Source organism: Alosa alosa, chromosome 3 (genome assembly GCF_017589495.1).
Source record: "Alosa alosa isolate M-15738 ecotype Scorff River chromosome 3, AALO_Geno_1.1, whole genome shotgun sequence".
In the NCBI taxonomy this organism is placed as follows: domain Eukaryota; kingdom Metazoa; phylum Chordata; class Actinopteri; order Clupeiformes; family Clupeidae; genus Alosa; species Alosa alosa.
The window spans coordinates 14,215,753-14,235,613 of NC_063191.1; positions in this window are offsets into that span (position 1 = coordinate 14,215,753).

Here is a 19,861-nt window from a genome sequence, read left to right on the forward strand (position 1 = left end):
ACCCCACAGCCCAAGCCCAAACACACACACACACACACACACATACAAACACACACACAAACACACACACACACACAACACACACACACACAAACACACACACACACACACACACACACACAATCACACAAACACACACACGAACACACACACATTGTTGACATCCATAGCACATGTTTTCCAGTTTGTCGTCCAGTGGGGCCACTCTTCTAGCCGAAACTGTTCTTATATATTCTTCAGCAAACACTTCTTTTGAAGTGGGAAGGCTGCGAGCAATGAAAGGGTGACATGAAAATATCTGGTGAAATTACATATCCTCGTGAATATACCTAAAGCTGATATAAAGTGACGATGGCATGTCTGAAGGTTGTATACCATATCTAATAACCCATGGAGCCCATTCAGGATAGGATACACAGGAGAAAGGGAAAGGATACATCAGGCATTATCACACTTATTTCTTTATTGATACACCCGTGCAAGAAAGTTTTGTGCCGTGTGTGTGTGTGTGTGCATGCCAATGTGTGCAGCCTGTCCGCCATGCGTGGAATGTCGGGCTAAGAGGTTGAGTTGACCTCTGACCCTTGTTCATTCTGGGGAGATGTGGTGGAAGGCTTCTGTTTCACGGTCCGGACAGCTTTTAAAGGAAACAATAAAGGCTAAAGGCTGCTTAGTGTCTTTGCGCCTCACACCCAACCTGTGTGTGTGTATGTGTGTGTGTTTGCTGATGGTATGTGCTGGGAGAGAGAATTAGGCAGGTGAGCCCAATGAGGCAGGTGGGGGTGTACACACACACACACACACACATTACAGTGTGTTGAATGTAATTAGAGAAATGTTAGGTTTTGGTCCGAGATGAGAGATGAAGGACAGTGTTCACATTAGATCATGTTCCTCTCATCGTCTGCTCCTCGGTCTCTTGTGAGTATGTCTCCTCTTGAACCAGAACCACTGTTCTGTCTCCTTTAATGTGAGCCACGGTAACCGTGGATGAGGAGTGCAGGGAGGGATAAAGTCTTGTCTAAAATGGAGGGGAAAAACTAGTCTTAATATAGAAGCAGCATGAAGTTCAAGTTTGGATGGTCCACAACAACTGTACTCCGCTCTGGACGCACAACCTCACCCACCCCCCCCTCAAATCTTCGTCATGCACTCCTGCATCACAGTGACCCCCCCATTCTCTCCCCCAACTTCAGTCCACCCTACCCCTCTCCATCCCCCCACTCCCAAGCCAGACTGAGGGCCTTGGCTGGTAATCCGTGACACCTGCTTCACACAAAGGCTTGGCAAGTTAAATTTACAGCCTCCAGGAGAGACCCGCTGGAAACAGAAACAGCCTCTTCTAATTGAGGGGGGAGTTTCTCTTCATCCATGACACTCGAGACTCGGGTCCTGTCAGATACACATACTATATATTTAAATATTTATAGTATTAATTATATTTAAATATATTTAAAAATATATATTATGTATAATAGATAGTTGGATAAATAGGTAGATAGATAGATACTGTAGATGGATACTTGAGGGAAATTCACACTATTATAATTGTATTATATATGCCTAATGCCTTTGAAGAACCCTTTTCCAATGTTTCTAGGATGGTTGTTTCTCCACTTGTCCACTGTCACACATACACGGCACATGTACACGTACGTTTTGTATATCACACGGTGGATAAACACGCCACATGTACACGTCCGTTTTGTATATCACACGGAGAAGTTGTTCCGCTGTGGTGTCAGCGGGATGCATTCCTCGGGAGTTGCGCCATCACTGCTGTGCCAACTCGTCTGTGTCCCGTGCTACTCTCATGTGGGCACAAATGCCTTCCAAATGCTTTTCGCAGATTAGGTGGGAAACGGCTAGTGTAGTCACTGGAGACTGGCGCCAGGAACAAGGCATCAGTTCCAGTTATTACATCATAAAATCACGTTTAAAAAAAAAAGCTACGTTCTGAAGATTCATCCCCAAAGTCGACATAAAAATGTTGGTCTCATACAACTATGTTCCAGCAGAGTGCTAGCTAGTAATATACCACATCAATGTATGAGCAAGAGCTGCATTTGCTTCCCCGCTAATATGATTAGTAACATAAACTCACAAATGCTGTTGGAGATATAGACATTAATATGAAATATTATATTATGCCCAGCTAGCTGACATATTAATTGTGTTCAAGCTCTGCCCATATTGAGTTTCAAACACCCAAACCAAAAATAAATTTTCCCTCCACATCCTGAATCGACTCTGAGCTGACAGTGAGTGTCCATGAGGAGGAAGTCCGCCGCTTCGCCCCAGTGGTCCACATGTGGCGGATGAGGAGTGCTGTGTTATGGACGCTGGTGGTAAACCGTGGAGGAAGACTGTGTGTGTTATCTAAGGACACTACCTCGGTCACAACACGTGCTGAAAACAAGAAAGAGTGTGTGTGCGTGTGCACGCGATAGCGATAGTAAATCTGTTTAGTTACGGCTTTACAAATACTTTACAAAAGAAATGGCCTATGTTATCTGAGGACACTAATTCAACACAAAAGGAGAGGATCTGTGTGTGTGTGTGAATGTGTGTGTGAAGTATCTGCATTGAAATGGAATTTGTTTAGTTATGGCTGTAGGAAAACTGTACGACGGTTACCTAAAGTTATCTGGGGACACAATTTTTCGTCCCAACAAATGTGTGTATCTTTGTGTCTGTGTTTAAGGTGGAAGTTATTGACATTTATCATTACACAAGTTGCTCACCAGATCTGAATATAGTAATAGTAAGTAACAGTAAACCGGAAACTTCTGTGAATTAAAATGTCACTGGCAGTGGTTAGCGGTTTCAGGGTTGCATATAGCTGTCGCGGTAGGCCAGGCCTGGCCGGGGTCTGCTGTCTGTCCGGCTCTAATCCACTTAAAGCCAATTACAAGGCTATTACTGCGATCGCCCTCTCGAATATGACAATGGAGCCGCTGAGCTGGGGTCAGAGCACGAGAACAATGATAGACACGTGCCTCTGTCCCACACCCTCGCAACAGCCTTACTAACCCCATCCACCTCGCAGACAGCATCATCCCCCCTTCAAACACACACACACACATGCACACATGCACACACACATACACACATGCACGCACAAACGTACACACGCACGCACAAACACACACACACACACTCGCGCGTGGCCTTTTCCTTAACAGGCACGTGGTGTCTTGGCCGCACAGGCGGCAATATCTGGAGGGTTTTTCCGGGGGCCGTCGATGGACATAATTAGTGTCGTTTTGGTGTGAGGGGTCGAAGGTGCTGACGGACAGGTCCTGAGTGTGGCGGTGGTGGCTGAGAGAGAACAGTGTTTGTGTTGGGGGTGTAGGGGCGCTGAGATTAAGGGCTTTTGAGACCCAGTAGGCTTTTTTAGGGCTCTGATGTCAGGCCAGGAGAGACTGGGGGAGCGTGAGGATGACCTTCCACCCCCCTCGCCCTCCACCCTCCTACTTCCACACACACACACACACACACACACAGACACACACTGTCCCACAACCCTATACTCTTTCTCTACACTGCGATGTGTATATCACACTCTGACACTCTAATTGGAGCTCTAATAGACTGGCATGGGAAATTTAATAGATGGGGTCTGTGTGCTGTTTGTCCTCGCCTGGCCACCATATAATCATCATCATCATCGTCATCACCATCATCATCCCTGGACTGTAAGAGTGCCTGGGTTGCATTACTCAACACTCAAACAGCCAGCACACGCCCCAGAGTAGAGAGACAGCAAAAGCCTCTGCAGTATTTAGAGGATGTGATGCTCGCCTTAATGACAGGAGTTTATGTTCTCCTGAGTTAGGATAGCTTTCTGTCAATTGGGCTGAAGAGGGTCCAGGTGCCTTGGCTGCCGTGGTCACTCCATGTCCCAAGTGATGACGTGTAATGTGGTCTAATCAGAGTGGAAGGCACTGTGCCCGTAGTGGACATGGGCTTACGCATTTAATGATGAGAGAAAAATGTGTGTGTGTGTGTGTGTGTGTTTCTGTATGTGTGTGTGTGTGTTAGAGATGCGCGGATGGGCTATTATTTCAACCGTAACCACATAGCAAAACTTATCATCCATCCGCACCAACGTTTTTTGACCAATTTTCAAAACTGCACCTGCCCGCCATCCGCTGGTTGTTTTAATGTATATGGGTGATGCAGCGCTGCTGACGTGAGGCTAGAAAGCTCTTGCCTGTTCTAGAAAGACTGATCCAATGCAGCAAATATATTAAAAGGCTAAAGTCCTACATTGGCTATGTTGTAGCCTATCCCCAGAATATCAGCAGCAAACTCAGTCTCTGTCTGCAAAAAGTCTCCAAATAAAACGACATCGCCTGTAGCCTACAATTTTATCATTGTAATAAAAAACGCAATTTTGCACATCATTTCAACATGCTGCTATTTAGCCTACTAATGAATGCCTATTGTACTTTATTTTTTGCAAAAAGAAAGAAATCCTTAATAAAATAACAAGTCATTCACATTATAGGCTACTTTAAACGTTCCACATACTCGACGCACCCGACCGGTAGCGCGACAATGTGACGTCACAGAAGCGCCGTAACCATTTATACTCGCGCGTCGTGGTCACGACACTAGTTGCAATATTCTCCTGAACAGAGGTGTCGCTGTTGTGAAAAGATTAACGCTAACTACGTTACACAGCAGAAGAAGCTGCAGAGAATGTAAACGGGCTCTGCTATTATCTAGCCTCTGTGATGGTACTTCAGACTTTGGTTGCTACTATTCACAACTACCACCATCATTATCATCTAGTTTCCAAGGTGTGCACACAGGTAGATAGATAGATGGATATATAGATAGATACTTTAGTCATCCTGAGGGAAATTTTAATAATTTAAACAGTTTAGTTAGCTGGCTAGCTAGCTAGCAGCTGGCTGAGTTTGTGTAATTTCCTGAAGTGGAAATAGATTTTGTTCAGGCCTTAATAGATATCCTTTGTTTGAAAATAAATCGTTTCTATTCTTTCCTCTTAATTCCATGTGTTGCAACTCTCGCTGGTAACTTTGTTAACTTATCCAGCAAACTATTAAAAATTCGACTGTAACAAAACACTGCAACTCTCGCTTGCCCCTCTAACTAGTCCATCTTCCTGTTTCAGCTTTGTCAGCATTTCGCCTGAAAAAAATGAGTGATGCGCTACCTCGCTACCCATAGAGACAGTAAAAGAAATGGGCCTAACAGACTCGTCGTTTTTTCAATGGGAGGGCACTGAGTCAAATAGAACGATTTTTCAGTTGGTCCCCCAGTACGGGGCGCGAGACTCACACTTAACTTTGTGGACGTTAGCCATCGAACTGAATCTTGTAACTCATATGATAGATACACAGAAATTCTTCTCACTTCCTTCGGGCCTTCAAAGTCATCATCAAAGTTAAACATTTATTTATGTATTATTATTAATATCATCCTCACCAAGTCGTGTTAATGTTGAAGCTACCATACATGATCATCTTCAAAAGCCTATAGCCTTGAAGCTAATCTTCTTTCCACTTTTCCGACCTACGGTCAATCCATCGAAAACCTCTGAAATGATTAGTGCCGTTTTAAAAAAAATTAGGTTTACTTTTTTATTATTATTAGGTTGCCTCTGTGTAATGCTTTACCTTAACATACGGTCGTGTATGCTAGGTTTTGCTTATGAGTTACCGTCAGACAGTATGGTGGACTGAGCTTCTTATCCAAACAATACGGTTATCTCCCACGGGGCCGAAGAGAGATTACGTCAAAGCTAGCTTCCCTCCAACCGAACAAGCTAACCATTCTTCTTACGGGTAACCAACGTTACGGACGAGGTAGTGGAGTCTGTTTTGCCTTTGTAGTGTTTATGTGGATTACAGAGAAGCTACAATATCAGCACAGGATATATGTTATATGAAGTTATGGTATTTCAAAAAATCCTAGAATTAATGGGCTTCTATGGGGAGCTAGCAGAGAGGTGGTCCCTCCAGCCTACGTCGATTCTTCTACTTCCGCGAATTCGCCTGCCCCCTTGGCGCTACCTGGCTAAAATCCTGGCGCGCCAGCAAGATCTACGTTATTTTGACGTCACGGTGTCGCGCTACCGGTCGGGTGCATCGAGTATGTAGAAGCCCTTACGCACTGTAACCAACCGCACAGCAGTGCAATGTGCATGTTCACATTTTTAGTAACAACCACCAAACTTGCTTGCTTGCCTTACACATCTAAGTTTTCCGACTATTTTTCTTACCTTCTTTTTTCCGCTGTGGATGTTACTGAGCTTGTAGAAGTTTTTACCCTGGAAATCCAGAGTTCTCGTGAGAGCACAATTTGAATTGTGCCCGCAAGATACTCTGGCCACGAGCAATGATCCAAATTTCTTCTATCTCTCGGAGCGAGAGGGACCAATCAAATCGGTGTAGGCGGGACAAAGGCGAGCTACACTGATGACTGACACTGATGAATTGTTGTGATTGGTCGAAGGTTATCCAACCCGCGCAGTGAGAGTTTCAAATGCATGCTTGGTGCCACCGAATTGGGCCATTTTCATTATTGCGGGCCAGACCCTTAATCTGAAAGATTCCAGGGTCTGGTTTACCAGGCTAAGAAGTTTTAGCTCTTACGTTCTGAACATCTCGCACTGCCATTGCCCGATGTCAGTTCTGAGTCATATCACTCCATAATCTGTCTCCCTTTTAAATGCCTATTCCCTGAATGGTAGGCTACAATGACTATGTGTTTTATATATAATATCAAAACAAAATAACCCAGTCAGTCTCATCTCTGAGATGTTTATGCCTCCTCCAATACTGGCAGCTGGGCTCATAGGTTGCAGATTTGCTTAGTGGCCTACAAGGCTCTGCAACGAGAGCGACATGGAAGATGAATCATGAATCATCGGGTCCAACTTGCACTGTAGCCTATTCTACTTTCTTATTGCACAATGGAGAGGAAAACATGCTGGTAGGCCACGAGGCTACTTAATTTAAACTTTGTTACCTTTAGTGTGTGTGTGTGTGTGTGTGTGTAGATGTTTGCGCGCGGAGAGGGTTGCTCATTGAAACATCGGAATACACCAATTCCATAACACCGCTCTCTGATAGATAAACAAAGCAGCATGCATAGAAGCAACTAGGCCAAACTGCCTGAAGAACAACCTAATTCCTGTCTGAAAAGAGCGGGGCCGTCGCCTCCTGACTGTCATCGAAGCCGACCTATTTGACCTGATTTGACTATTTCAAAGTGTGCTCGTTTTTTTCGGATGTAGGTAACACAATTTAACAATGTATAGGCTATATTTTTTTCATTTGATTGGTTCAACCGCCACCCGCCCGAATTTAATTAAAATATTATATTTCTTCACGCCATCCACCCGACCGCTGGTTTAATCATGGAGTCCGCGGCTGTAACTCATGAGCCGCGATCTCTAGTGTGTGTGTGTGTGTGTGTGTGTGTGTGTTGTTTTTGCATACCAGCGTACATGGTGATATGAGTTGTCATAGTATTAAACCTACCAGATAAAGTGCTATTCAGTCACAGCTGACCCCCCAGTCTCTGCTTCCTCTGGCTAACACTCCTCCACCCTAAACAGCCAGCAGGGCTCCTTAATAAAGTGAAACTGGAGCTCAATGTCTGCCAGCAGCCCTCTTTATTAAGAGATCAGGAGACGACTTTATGTCCATTCACTCAAACACACCCAGCGTGTGTGTGTGTGAAGGGTGTGTGTGGAGGTGTGTGTGTGTGTGTGGAGGGTGTGTGTGTGTGAAGGGGGTGTATGCGTGTGTGTCTGTGACTGTGTGTGTGTATGTGTGTGTGTGTGTGTGTGTGTGTGTGTGTGGGGGTCAATGCAAAGCTTTCTATTAACAATGTGATATGTGTGTGTGTGCATGCGTGAGTGTCATGTCACATATGGTATACTCACAAACACACACATGCACACACTACATAAGGCTTTCACAGTAACATTTACACACACACACACACACACACACAGAGGGAGAGCACGTTTATTTAATTAGCCAGGATGCAAGCCGTAAGACGCTGCCCTGATTATTTATAATGTGTGCGAACCGGCATCTCAGCCAAAGGCACCCAGTGTGGAGGAAGCCCCCTGTCCCCCCTTTCATTTGTTACACGTTTATTCTGAGCCATAACTCTTCGCAGCATTTATGTAGTGCTAATAATTAGCCAGGAATCTGAGCTACACGTGTGCGGTAGGAAACAGTGTCGTACTGTGAAGCCCCTTATGAAGTTTGTGGCATGCCATGGTGACAATATTGTGGAGGCTGGCCATTATGATAAATTATTTTATTAAAAACAATACAATGAAGTATAATATATAAAGAATGTATACTAATATATATATATATATATGTTTTAAACTGTGTGTTATATGGTGCTGATAGGGCTTTGTGTTGGGAGGCAAATCATGGAGGATCACTTAGGGCAGAGCAGCACATGTCACTCACACAGTGAGAAACCACAATGGAAGACTATTCATTTCAGTCACATGTCTCTTTTCTCCACAGCTCGCTACAGATGCTAGCGTCTCCTTAGCGTGTGGCTAATATCACGGGAAACCCAAAGCTATTTTGGCTTCGAGGGTCACTCACTCGAGTCACTCGAGTAGGCATTTGTTTGACGAGGCTGTATCGATTTTTGTACATGAAATGAATGTCCCTCTGCTTCTTTTAGCAAACGTTTTTAAAGGCAAATTAATCCAAGGTCTGTGTCATATGTTTATCTATTTATGCATGTCCTTCGACAGGACTGGGGACTACGCCATGGCTCCGGGGTTGATATGCTTGGTGGTAAAAGTTTATGATTAGTTCCCGGGAACATTGAGACATACGCTCTGGATGCTTGGATGTCTGGGGGTAACTTTATATTATCGCTTTTTTTTGGCCGGGGGCTTAGCCTGCCAGCCGTAGCTGTGAGTGTGTGTTACAGAGCAGACTCCACCAGCCCTGCATCATTACTGCGGACAGCAGGTGTATGAGTGAGCAATTGTGTGTGTGTGAGAGAGAGAGAGAGAGAGAGAGAGAGAGAAAAAGTAGTTTGTGAGGAAATGTGTTTACTATTGCCAGCATCTGTTTGAGTGACTGTGTAATTTTTAGGATCGGTAAAAAAAGGCATGGTGTGTGTGTGTGTGTGTGTGTAAGTGGGTGAGTCTGTGTAGCCTCCATGTGCGTGAGAGAGTGAGTATGTGATATAAGTGTATGCATCACTCTGAGGAGTGGTGAGATGGAAAATGGGGTGGGTGCGAATGTACTGTATATCTTTGTGTGTGTGTGTGTGTGTGTGTGTGTGTGTGTGTGAATATATGTTTTCACAGTGTTTCCCTGAGTGGAAAGTGCTCAGTGCTGCTCCTATGCTCACCCCTCACAGTCGTGACATTTGCCACACTAGGCTCTGCTCGTCCCCTCCTCGTCTGCGTCAGTCAAACCCAGGTCCCGCCCCCCTCACACACTCGTCCATCTTTCCACATGCAGCTTTTCGCAACCTGTTTTTAAGAGCGATGGAGAGATTGAGAGGAGTTTACAGGAGCGGTGGCCTTCAACAGATGGTCAGACACAAAAGTGGGTAACGCGGGGGGGGGGGGTTGTAGAGAGGACTGGGCAATGAAGAGTTAGGTGTGTGGGGGTGGTGGGGGTTTGGGAGAGGGTTGGGTAGGTATATGGGTGGGGGTTGGAGGTGGTGGTGGTAGAGGGTTGAGGGCAGGGGTGGGTTGTGGGAGGGGTGGAGGGACGGGGTGGTGGTGGTGGGGTGTTGTGGTTCTATGTGACAAAATGCAAAGTGGAATTCGCCAGCCCCTCCATTCCAGAATTGGCCAGGGGGAAAGAGCATGCGAGAGGTGTGCTGGCATGTCCTTGGCGGTCCGCGCGAGCCTGGGTGACAGCTGCGAGGTTTATAGGTCGGCTTCGATGACAGTCAGGAGGCGACGGCCCCGCTCTTTTCAGACAGGAATTAGGTTTGTCATCAGATTCTAAAATCTGCCTGATTTATGGCATTTCCACTCCACTTTCCCCCGATGAGACCCCCACTGACACAAACACACACACACACAAACGCCCCCCCCACACACACACACAAATCTCATGACATTTAGTGGACCTGTTTGTTTGTTTGTTTGTTTGTCTGCCTGCCTGCCTCAGACTAGTACAAGAGGTACAGTACCAGAAGTTTACAGTTCCATTTGTGTATATTTGTCTTCATATTTTATGCTAAATTAGGATTGAATGCAAAGAATCCCCACCCAAATGATTTTTACAGTAACAGTGGACCAACAATTCTTTGTCATTGTACTACATTTCTTTCTTTGATACTGAAATATTGTCATTATTGTATTTTCAGTCTGTTTTTAGTCACCATCATATCACCTTGTGCGATCTGTTTGCTTTATTATGTGAATGAGTGAACGAGTAAGGGCTGAGCTACACCAGGCACGTAACTGAAGCGTTCCATTCGCGTTGCGTCTGCTGCAACAATTACCTTCCACTATAATCAATGGAAGTAGCTACACTAGATGTGATAGCGAAAATAGAATTCGAAAATAGACATTCATCTAAAATGGATTTTACACGGCCCGAACGAACGCTTCAGTTACGCTGGCCTGGTGTAGCTTGTATGTAAGTGATATAGAGAGGGAGACTAAGAGAGATAAGAGTAGAACTTCGGCGAGGTAGAGAGAATGAGTTACGACTGCAGGATGATTTGTGCTGGTTTGGATGATGTGTCTGATGTGCCATTCTGCTGGCTAATTTTCAAAATGTCTTCCCTACGTCTGATAAATCTGTCAGGTAATTTTTAAATTTGCTTTGACATTGCTGTCTCTGTCTTTGACCTAGAAGGTTTTAAACCTTGTATTCTGTCTGAAGTACCAACGCTCACAATGTTAAGATTATAAAATTACGTTTACATTATCAAATTGCAAATTGTGGATGTTCTGGAGCAGTGATAACAAGTGGTCAGTCCAGGTTTGAATCTCAAACCCACTGTTGCTAGTTTGTGTTGCTTTGGATACAAATGCCTGCTACACACCAACCACTTTACCCCTTTTTTACTTTAAATTGGTATCTTGTGCTGACATGTACATCTGCAGAATATAGTCCTAGACTGACCCTAATCTTCACCTGAGGACTCAATCCAAGTGGGCCAGCTCCTTCCCATGCCCTTAATGTCAGGGGCCGTGCTTTCGGAAAACCGATAGCAACAGTGTAATAACTTTAACCTTCTAACACTGTTCGGTCAAAATGACCGATTTACACATTCCCTGTACCATACATATGGCAATTTTCATCAGATTGCCTTAAGATCTTATGATATCCTTCACAAAAGGCTTTTGAACACGTACAATTTATTGTGATTACTTCTTTGAATTTTGAGTGATTTATTCAACGAGAAACACTTCTTTTGTTTCACGGGTCAAAAAATGACAGCCATAGGAAATGAATGGGAAAGAGTAATTTTTCATCCGGGAGATGAAAGACATCTCCCGTTACACACACTCCTAAAACTTACCACCAATGTTCCCACACATGCATGCATGCACACACAGAAGCAAACACACCCCCCACACACATACACGCACACACAAACAGACACACATACACACACATGTTCACCCACTCACTCTCTCACACACACACACGCACACACACTCAGTTCATGTTGTCACTTGTGCATGTGAACCACCAATGTTCGCACACATATGCATTCACGCACATACAGAAACACACCCACCCACACGCACACAAACAGACACACACACACACATGTACACCCACTCTCACACACACACAAAATACACACACACAAACACACACACAGACAGTTCATGTTGTCAGTTCATATTGTCAACACACACACACAAACGTCCCCCCACACACAGACACACAAATCTCATGACATTTAGTGGACCTGTTTGTTTGTTTGTTTGTTTGTCTGCCTGCCTGCCTCAGACTAGTACAAGAGGTACAGTACCAGAGAAGCGACAGTTCCATTTGTGTATATTTGTCTTCATATTTTATGCTAAATTAGGATTGAATGCAAAGAATCCCCACCCAAATGATTTTTACAGTAACAGTGGACCAACAATTCTTTGTCATTGTACTACATTTCTTTCTTTGATACTGAAATATTGTCATTATTGTATTTTCAGTCTGTTTTAGTCACCATCATATCACTTGTGCGATCTGTTTGCTTTATTATGTGAATGAGTGAACCAGTAAGGGCTGAGCTACACCAGGCACTTAACTGAAGCTGCCCATTCGCTAAGGCCTGCTGCAAACAATTACCTTCCACTATAATCAATGGAAGTAGCTACACTAGATGTGATAGCGGCGCGTACACGAAAATAGAATTCGAAAATAGACATTCATCTAAAATGGATTTTACACGGCCCGAACGGAACGCTTCAGTTACGCGCCTGGTGTAGCTTCGCTGTAAGTGATATAGAGAGGGAGACTAAGAGAGATAAGAGTAGAACTCGATGAGGTAGAGAATGAGTTACGACTGCAGGATGATTTGTGCTGGTTTGGATGATGTGTCTGATGTGCCATTCTGCTGGCTAATTTTCAAAATGTCTTCCCTACGTCTGATAAATCTGTCAGGTAATTTTAAAATTTGCTTTGACATTGCTGTCTCTGTCTTTGACCTAGGAGGTTTTAAACCTTGTATTCTGTCTGAAGTACCAACGTTCACAATGTTAAGATTATAAAATTACGTTTACATTATCAAATTGCAAATTGTGGATGTTCTGGAGCAGTGATAACAAGTGGTCGGCCCAGGTTCGAATCTCAAACCCACTGTTGCTAGTTTGTGTTGCTTTGGATACAAATGCCTGCTACACACCAACCACTTTACCCCTTTTTTACTTTAAATTGGTATCTTGTGCTGACATGTACATCTGCAGAATATAGTCCTAGACTGACCCTAATCTTCACCTGAGGACTCAATCCAAGTGGGCCAGCTCCTTCCCATGCCCTTAATGTCAGGGGCCGTGCTGCGGAAAACCGATAGCAACAGTGTGGCAACTTAACCTTCTAACACTGTTCCGGTCAAAAATGACCGATTTACACATTCCCTGTACCATACATATGGCAATTTTCATCAGATTGCCTTAAGATCTTATGATATCCTTCACAAAAGGCTTTTGAACACGTACAATTTATTGTGATTACTTCTTTGAATTTTGAGTGATTTATTCAACGTAGAAACACTTCTTTTGTTTACGGTCAAAAATGACCGCCATAGGAAATGAAATGGGAAAGAGTAATTTTCATCCAGGAGATGAAAGACATCTCCGTACACACACTCCTAAAACTTACCACCAATGTTCCCACACATGCATGCATGCACACACAGAAGCAAACACACCCCCCACACACATACACGCACACACAAACAGACACACATACACACACATGTTCACCCACTCACTCTCTCACACACACACACGCACACACACTCAGTTCATGTTGTCATGTTGCCACTTGTGCGTGTGAACCACCAATGTTCGCACACATATGCATTCACGCACATACAGAAACACACCCACCCACACGCACACAAACAGACACACACACACACATGTACACCCACTCTCACACACACACAAAATACACACACAAACACACACACAGACAGTTCATGTTGTCAGTTCATATTGTCATGTTGCCACTTGTATGTGAACCACCAATATTCACACACACACATGCATGCACGGACACACAGAAGCACACACTCCCCACACACACACACACACACGCATGTACACAGTACACACATATACACACGCGCACACACACACAGAGAGAGTTCATGTTGTCAGTTCATGTTGTCATGTTGCCACATGTGCATGTGAACCGCCAATGTTTGCACACACATGCATGTATGCACACACAGAAACACTCACACCCACACACACACACAAACACAGACACACACACACACACATACAAATACACACATTTACACCCACTCTCTCTCTCTCACACACACACACACACAGTTCATGTTGTCATGTTACACTTTGTGCATGTGAACCACCAGTGTTCGTGACACATATGCATTCACGCACATACAGAAAGACACACACCCACACACACACAGAGACAAACACACACATTTTGTAGATGTTAATGTTCTAATAAGGTTCTGTTTACAATATATGTTCTACTAAATTATACTTTTTGTCATGGTATTGGTATTTAAGAGCAGTTATAACTGTCCGGTCAAATTTAAGGGGGGTAGCAACGAACAGTGTTTAAAGGTTAATATAATCTCGTTTGGTCTGCCGTGACACCTGACGTACGTCTAATGAAGAGATTACTCAGCCAAACGACGCACGGCTGACACAATTAATGCTAAGTGTGGCTTTAATAGGGACGAGGTAGCCGTGCCGCAGGGGCCAGTGGAGAGGAGCTATGCACTGTGGCTCTTTTACAAGAGATCCAGCCTTACAAACAGACCTCCACACGACGTGTGGCCTCAAGCCCAGGGGACAGACCGATAGATAGAGGCCAAGTGCAACTATGACATGAGGAGCCAGAATAGCAAATACAGTAATGATAATGGTTATAATGATGGAGGCTGGGATGGCTAGAGGGTTAGAATAACACAGATAAAGGAACAGGTACTGATAACAATTACAGCCATTGTAGCGACAACAATGAACAATATCCTCAACAACAACAACAATACACAAATTATAGCCGCAAGCAGCAATGGCAGGCCTGAGCACCTACGGTCCACGACCTAGGAATGGTAGAGGTCTCGCTTCCTGGTGGTCCGTGTCCTAGGAATGGTAGAGGTCTCACTTCCTGTTGGGTGTGGGTAATGCAATGTACATATGAAAGTGGTTCGTCATGGGCAGTTACACACACCTACCAAATTTGTAGCTGAAACTATATGCCAACCACAGTATGTCAAAATTGTTCATGTGCACAATGCATAAAATCACAAATATCTCACTTCCTGTAAAGTGTGGCTAAGGCAATGTACATATGAAAGTTGTTCGTCTTGAGGAGTTACACCTACCTACCAAATGTTGTGTGCATATCTAAAAGTATGCCAACCACGAGACTTAGTGATATAAGTGAGATAAGCCTCCTATGGAGTCCATAGGCCACACCCGGGGCCAAGCCTTTGTCCATGACAGCTTTATTGGACACCTGTTGTGTGTGCCAAATTTCATGAGTTTTCGCCCACGGGAACCACCTCAAAAAAGGCAAAGCACGGAAGGATATTCCCAACTATAATAATAATAATAATAATAATAATAATAATAATAATAATAATAATAATCCTACAGAAACAATAGGGGTTTCGCACCATTCAGTGTTATAAAATAATAAAATAACCCTAAATAATAACTACAAGGACACTCAGAAGGCGGAGAGGTCATCAAGTAGTTCTGGTTTATGCAAGTCAAACTCAACATATCAGTGTGTAATTGGATTTTAAATGTTGACATTTCTGTGTAATCCTGCACACAGACAGATAAACTGAATTATGGAAAACTGAACAAAACACCCCGAAAACATTACCTCCCGGCAAAGGTGGTAATAATAATAATAATAATAATAGTGATTTCATCATTTTGCACATCTGAATTGTAATCCTGATATGGCAAAGTGGCAGAAAGACAAATTTGTTCCTTGATGGCTTGATTAGCCTGTCTCCGCCTGTCTACGTACTTTCGCTCAGTTTCATTTCGCCTCAGTAGTAAGCTGGCATAGACCGGCACAGTTACAAGCCTATCGTTATCGCTGTGTCCCCCCTGGCCAACATACGTCATTACCAAACGTTAGTGATTGGTTTAAAGGAATTACAATAATTTTAAACTTCAAACAAGTGTCCACCCACCAGGAAGAAGACGTTTGCCAATGACGCCTGGCCAGACTCTTTGCACGAAGAGAAGCAAAGTCAAGAGTCTGGTTTATGAGGCTAGAGCTATATCCCTACAATTTGGAATACTCTGGCACTCGAAGCACCACAGTGCATCTGCTCAGCGAAGAAGAAACATGAGATGACAAGGGTTCAAAACCTGCTCTCACTCGCTTTAAGACCCTCGTAGCACCCCAGACCACACCTGGATACATCCGTTTCAACACTACAATTTTTCACTCATGGCTTTTATGGTTCTTCTCCTTTCTGTGACGTGTCTTCTTTCTGAAGGTTTCTGAGAGGAACCGGTGGGGTTATGTGTCACAGACGTATGAGACAGAGGACGACCGAGGTTGGCCTTGTGCCATAAAAGTTTGCACTGCGCAGCAGCCATGCTTTATAGTGCTCACAGCCTCTCCTCTCCTCTCCTCTCCTCGCTGTATTTCAAAAACCGAAATCAAGCCGCTAGACGTTTCCTCACATCCTAAAAGAATGACACCCAGCTATGTGACACGTCCCCCCCTCCTTAGCTTGTAGATTTATCTGCTCCAGCCAAGGTCAGGTGTGTTAGGAAGAGATGGCCTGTTTGAACAAATGCACACATGCCTGCACACACTTATCCACATAGCCACCTGTGAGAAGACACACACACACACACACACACACACACACACACACACACACACACACACACACACACACACACACACACACACACACACACACACACACACACAAACCATCTGAGCACATACAAAATAAAATATTTTGAAATTGTTACATATTCAATTCCCCACACAAACTAGGACACATTCACAAATGTAGAAGTCACATGGTACACATTGATACATCTACACACACACACACACACACACACACACACACACACACACACACTGAGAGATACCTAATCCAGCGGTCCATCCCTTGGCTGGCATGGCAGCCTGCATTGTGGCACTGTTTGCCCCCCACCCTTTGACAATGCACACCTGACACCCGCGGCCTTCTCATTCGCTGGGCGCCTCCATGCTGCCGTTAACTGAGAGTATTTCACAAGCCGTAAATTCAGGGCAGATCTATAAATCACTGCAGGAGAGCCCTCGTGCCAGCTTCAGGGCCCATGGGCAGAGGGTAGAGGTTGGGGTTAGTCTTGGGCTTGGGCTTGGGCTTGGGGTAACTGGATCTCTTGAGGTTCACTTTTCCCCCCTCCTTGACTCCCCACCCGACCCCACCCTGCACACACACGCCTCCCCAGGGGGTCAGTACCGCTATTCCAGATCAGGGTTTGAGTTCGGCTGCTCGGGCACTCCGCACACCTGCTCCACCGATAAGGGAGGGTGGGAGGTGGGGAGAGGCAGGAGAAGAGGGGGACTCCCCATCATCCCAGAGTATTGGTTCTGTTCAGAGAGGGGAGTACCCATTGGACCGCGCCCAGGCCGGGTGGTCAATCCAAGACAGATGAGTGGGTTTTCTGACAGAAGCCGGTGTTGATCAGTGAGATCAGTGAGATCTTTATGAATCTGGGTCCAGAGTCTCCTCCTTAAAAATGTCACCTCCTTTTGAACGGTTGTGGTGGTTGACTGGGACCAACCTGACCTGGTTTGGGCTGGAGTGGGTCTGGAGAGAGAAGCAGTGGTGATGGGGCTGGTGGCTGGTAGGGTGGCCTGTGGGAATGGCCCTTGTTGTGGCGGTGATGAACACACGTCGACACTTATCAGGGAGAATCCGATCTCTCATTGGCATGTTTTCACAGCTGTGGCCTGTGTTTTTCACACAAACCACAGGTTTCCTCAGCTCCTTCAATCTAATCAATCATCATTCACACGCTGCCCTTGTTTCACAATGCTTGTTTACCCACAGACTTCTCACATTAGCAAATTATCTTCATGTATGACAACAAGAGTATATTGTAAGCACAACAATGCCACTTGCTTTGCAATACAACAACAAAACAATAGCTAAATTGTAATATTTCAATTCAAGTTCCTATTCATATAAGTCAAATACATTTTCTTGACTACTCATGTATGTACAAATGTATACATTTCATATATAAAAATGTATACATCTATAAAAATAATAAAAATATTTATATTGAAATTGTAAACAATATTTAGAAAATTCATTTTATTTTATTTTTTATTTTTTATTTTTTGCCTTTCATGACAAAGACAACCCAGGTGGTTGTTTTTCCCTCTTATATTTAGTTGATTGAACCAGGTGCAAGGAGAGATGGCGAAATGTTGCCTCCAAACATTCAGACCTGCCACAAGACAACAACCCAATCCTCCCTCCAAACTTCCCCCGGGCTTCTCCAACCCACCACCCTATACTCTCTGTCTCTGGGCCAGCAGCCCCCACACCCCACCCCCTGCCAGCATACCATGGGCCCCTGGCCCTCTGATCCATCATGGGTTGACAGTGTGTGTGTCCGAGGCTGAATTTCTGTGCTGGAAATAGCTGTGCAAGCCACTCTTTTTTGGGCCCCCGTGCTGGCCTGCTATCCTTGACACGCAGGGAGCGGGACAGGACCGCCATGAGCCACACACACACACACTCACACACACACACACACACACACACACACACACACACACACACACACACTCACATAAATCAACACACAAACACACACAGAGAGACACACACATACAGATAAACACACATACCGTGTGCACATACAAATGAAATAAATAAGCACATGTACAAGTACACACACACACACACACACCCACACCCACACACACACACACACACACACACACACACAGAGTTCTGTCTAAGACTGGAGAGCAGCCCTCTCCTCTCCGTGCCAGGCTTATTTTAGGGACTCTCTCTCTCCTTCCATCTCAATCCCATCTCTATCTCTTACTTTTCTAGTGTCTCTCCATCCATCACACTCTCCACTCATCTTTCTCTTTGGCCCTCTATCAACCCCTCGTCCACCACCTCCCCCTCCCTTCATCCCCCTCTATTTTTCCACATTTCAACGTCACTGCTCATCTTTCTTTTTCATCTCTCTCTCTCTCTCTCTCTCTCTCTCTCTCTCTTTCCATCACTCCATCCATCCCCGAGCCAGCAGCAGGCTCATTAATCACTCGCCTGTTGGAGGTGAAAAAAACAAACAATATGTGTGTGTGTGTGTGGGGGTCGGGGGGGGGGGGCGATTTTCAAGTGGTGGCAACAACTTTGCAACTTTTCAAAATTATTCCTCTCCGCCGCGGGGGGCTTTGTCGCTGGGCGGCCCCAGCCACTCTGCCAGCCGATAAACGTTAGCACTCAGCGGGCGCCGTCGGTAACCTGGTCCGCAAGCCCTCCCGCCCCACCCGTTCCTCTTCCAGCCACTCACTCCCACCGTCTCCCACCTCTCTCTCCCCTCTCGCCCGGAGAGACGACGCGGGAGGCGGCCCCAGAGACATTCACACCAACAATTAGTAGTTAATAAATCAGCCGCTCATTTTCACACCCGTGCTGCGTCCTCTCGCCCCTCTCGGCGGGGGGGCTTTCTGAGCGGCCGAGCCGTGGAGCGGCGTCTTGCCGAGATGGGCTTTATTTTTAATTAACGCAACAATGCAGCGCTGCGGGCTGCCCGGCAGAAATCATGGAGCCTGATGACAGTTGTTTTACTGCGCCTGCTTTTAGCATGGGTTTCTGAGTGTGTGTGTGTATGTGTGTGTGTGTGTGTGTGTGTGTGTGTGTGTGTGTGTGTGTGTGTGTGTGTGCAGTTTCAAAATTCAGAGTTTAAAACTTTTTTGCCACATTATTTAAAGTTTTGTTACATCAGTCCACTATGAGTAGGCCTATAAGCATGACATACACAGTCACATCCTCTGAGTCTTCAACTGATAAAAAAATCTGTCACCAAATTGCAAACTCCATGTTAAAATGCAAATATTCTCATTTTCACTTTCTTGGTATCAAATTAGGGGTACAAACCAATTTCCGCTTAACACAGTGTTTCAATGAG